Genomic DNA, 4,416 nt, shown 5'->3' on the forward strand with positions numbered 1-4,416 from the left:
ATGGATCCAATGCCTGTTCTGGGGACACCCTACCAGGATTGGTGAGTGGGCAGAAGCCCACCCCTAAGTATTACATTCGGACACACTGCATACAGACACCTTTACCCTATCCTTTCTACATCAAAGGCCCTCCGCTGGGAAACACCTTGCTTATGCTATTCACCTTTGCTGGTCACCATTGCACAGCAACATCTTTGGGCCCCTTCATAGCTTGCTGAAGATTCTGGACACCCTTACTTCAAGGACTCCTCCACCTAAATGAATCACAGCATCTGTTTACATTACAGTAGTAGAAAACTCTGTTCTACTACTTGTACCTACAGGCAAACCTATAGTAAGGCTTACCTGTAGGTCCTGTGAATATCTCCTAAACTTTCACAGTTTAGGAGATATTCAGAGTGCATACAGCCGGTGACATTACCGGCCCATGCCCTCTGAAGGTCCGGCATATAGTGGTTTTTCATTTGACGGCACTACCAGAATTGGGATATAGGAAGTAGGACGGCACCAGCACTCTTTCCTCTAATTCTCTCTATTCTCAAATTTTCTCAGCCCTTACCTGACCCCCCCCCAAATTTGCACCTTAGCCTCACCTAGCACCACCAGTTTGTGAATGGCCCCACTATGTCCAATTGGCTAAGAGACAGGAAGGACTGAGACAATTGCTCGGATTAGGCTAGCAGGATTATTGTTTTATGTAAGTTTTGTTTGTTTGTCTTTGTCCGCAAGATTTGTAGCCACTGGCAATAATTTTTGCAATACCATTAACAATGTGCACCTTATGTTTTATAATTTAATAAACCGTTATGCTTTTTAATAGTATCCCTGATGATTCTGCTGCATTAAGTAACCCCTTTCAGGGCCCGTCCCTAAACGGGCTGTTTTACCATACCTCTCCCCCCCCCCCCCCCCTTTCCCTTTTTGGTGTCTATACATGTATAGCAACAATACTTTAATTGGTACAGGGGTGAGTATCGGTCATTTTTACTCCATAACCAGATACAAGTGATCACTCGCGCATTCCCATCCCCCCAACCCTTCCCCCATACCCCTCTGCGAGCCGGACCTTCAGAGCCCGTGCCATAAACAGTGGCTCCCATGTGCATGTGCGGGATTGACGTCATCACACTCCCCGGCTCATGTAGCCGGAGAACTTGAACCCAGAAGAAAGACTGGTTGAAGATGGAAGCGCCTTCAGCTGTGACAGCGTTGTGCTGGAGGGCTTCGTTCTGTTTGTCCAATGCATACTAGCGCATTATGACATTGCCTTGCAGCGTATGTTTTTTTGTTTTGTTTTTTTTTTTTCCCAACAACTGCGGTTTACTCTACTGCTTTAAAGAGGAACTCTCACTCAGGTTGTACATTTTGTGTTTTGTTATTCTGCCTGTGGTGCAAGGGCGTGGGAGCTGACTGACAGAAAGTCTTCCCTGGGGTCATAGGTTTCCCTTGAGATCTGCTGGTTTCTGCCGCCGGTTCACTGTTATTGCCATTTCATTGTATATCTATGTAATTCTGTTTATGCTAAAGTTGCAATTTGGGGAATACCCACATTCTACATTTTCTTTTCCTTGTTAACCCAATAATATCCATTAAAATGTCTATTTGCAATCTCTGATATTTCTTTGGTGTCTTTGTGTTTTTATTATCTCTTTGAATAATGTCAGAACCCAGGGTGACAGAGGGGTCAGGAGGCTTGTAAGGTCAGGGCAACCTCTGGGGACAGTCATTTTCCAGGGGCCCCTATGAGGGTGGCGCCACACTAGCAATTGGAAAAACTAACAGTATAACACGTATAGAGACGTCAGAGACTTCTTTTTTCCAATTTTAGTTCATGTCTGTGGAGTGTGTGGGCCAATTCTAACCCAACACAGGATACCTGCTATTATAAAGATGATGCTTCTGATGATCTCAAAACAAGCAAGTTGCATGTCACTTCAACCTAGTACAGGGAAGAGAGTGTGTGGGCAGCTATAACGAGTTGCTGATAAAGGTGATGATTCTGATGAGCTCAGAATAAACAAGCTGCATGTCACCTGATCCTAGAACACTGGATATGCTGTGTAGGCCACATATAACCCAACACAGGGTAGAAGCTGATAAAGGTGGTGATTCTGATGAACTCAGAGCAAACAAGCTACATGTCACCCAAACCTAGAACAGTGAAGAGTGTGTGTGGGCAACTATAACCAAACCCAGGACAGTGGTTGAAAAAGGTGATGAGCTCAGAATAAACAAACTGTTTGTCACCTGATACTAAAACAGTGGAAAGAGTTTGTGGGCAACTATAACCCACACCAGGGCAGAAGCATATAAAAGTGATGATTCTGATGAACTCAGAGAAAACAAGCTGCATGTCACCTGGTCCTAGAACAGTGGATAGGTTGTATAGGCCACATATAACCCAACCCAGGGTAGAATCTGATAAAAATACTAACTCTGATACACCCCAAACAAATGAGCTGCATGTCATCTCATCCTAGAACAGTGGAAAGAGTGTGAGGGCCAATTATAACCCAATCCAAGGTACCTGCTATAAAGGTGATGCTTCTGATGAACTTAAAACAAGCAAGTTGCATGTCCCCTGTCATGTTCACACTGAATGTGGCTTTGAAATCGTGCAACTTCACTTGAAATAGAAAAATTTCAAAGCTATGGGTCAGTGTGACTTGGCTGCCATCTGTGCAACTTCATGCACAGATGTCTGCAAATCGTACCTGAAATCAAAAATAGTGCAGGAACTTTCTTCAAATTGGTGCGGCACCGCAAAATTAGCATCATACCAATTTGAACAGTTCCATTGCCGACAATAAGGTTCTACTTGTCATGCGATTTGGACATGTCAAATTGCATGACAAGTCGTACCGGTGTGAAGAGGGGATTAACCTAGAATAGTGAAGAGAGTGTGTGGGCAACTATAACCAAACCCAGGACAGAGGTTAAAAAAGGTGATGAGCGCAGAATAAACAAGCTTTTTTTCACCTGACACTAGAACAAAGGAAAGAGTTTGTGGGCCAACTATAACCCAACCCAGGATAGAAGCTGATAAAGGCGATGATAAAGCTAAAATTTAAAAAAAAAAAAAAAGATGCATGTTACCTGATCCTAGAACAGTGGAAAGGGTGTGTGGGGCAACTATAACCCAACCTCGGGTAGAAGCTAAGGCTGCCACCTCATCCCTTTAAACCCGAACACAAATTAATTACACAGGTTCTTCTGGGGCTAATTAAATGCAGCTAAGGCACCAAGTGAGTTTATTTACCACCTTAATCAGCCACAGAACCTGTGTAATTAATATGTGTTTGGGTTTAAAGGGATGAGGTGGCAACCCTAATAGACGTTGACAAAGGTAATGATTCTGATGAACCCAGAATAAACAGTTTACATGTCATCTGGTCCTAGAAGAGTGGAAAGTGGGTGTGGGCCAATGAAAATCCAACCCAGGATAAAAGCTGACAAAGGAGATGGCGCTATGCACTTAGAAGAAGCAAGCTGCACGTTACCTTGTCCTAGAACCAAAAAAGGGTGCGCGGGCCAACTATAACCAAACCCAGGATGTAATCTGATAAAGGCGATGAACTAAAACCTAACAAGTTGCATATCACCTGATCCTAGAACAGAAAACATAATGTGTGGGTGAACTATAACCCAACCCATGGTAGAAGCTGATAAAGGTGATAATTCTGATGAACCCAGAATAAATAAGCTGCATGTCACCTCATCCTAGCACAGTAGAAAGGGAGTGTGGGCGGCCAACTATAACCCAATCCAGGGTAGCAGCTGATAAAAGTAAGAGCTCAGAACAAACAAACTTCTTTTCACCAGATCCTAGAACAGTGGAAAGGAAGGGTGGGCTGACTAACCCAAACCAAGTTGATAAAGGCGATGACTCTGATGAGTTTAGATTAAGCAAGCTGCATGTCAGCTGATCTTAGAAAGGAAAAGGTATGAAGGCCAACTATAACCCAACATAGGGTGGAAGCTAATAAAGGTGATTCTGATGAACCCAGACCAAGCAAGGTCAACTTGTGACAGAACATTGGAAAGGGTGTGTGGGCCAACCCAGGATAGCAGCTGATGATTCCGATGAACTCAGAACAAACCAGCTGCATGTCAGCTGATCCTAGAGCAACCCACTGCTCCCCACAGTGTTATATGGTCTTCTGTTTATAGGCAGCAATGCCTTCCTTTAGCCTCCCATACTGTTGGGTTGTACTTTATATTTGCTGGTGGCATAAGGTGAATCATGTACTGGCAATTGGTAATCCTTAGCAACATTCAGGTCCCCTATGTTCCATGAGCACTCATCTGTCAGTCATCACAGCTCCTCCCTTTTGTTTCTGCAGTTCTCAGTCTTTTCAAGGTTATCCCCATTCCTCCTCTACAAATACTCCATCAATCCTCAGTGTCTGCGTCACT

Source organism: Aquarana catesbeiana, linkage group LG09, assembly GCF_042186555.1.
Source record: "Aquarana catesbeiana isolate 2022-GZ linkage group LG09, ASM4218655v1, whole genome shotgun sequence".
NCBI lineage: Eukaryota > Metazoa > Chordata > Amphibia > Anura > Ranidae > Aquarana > Aquarana catesbeiana.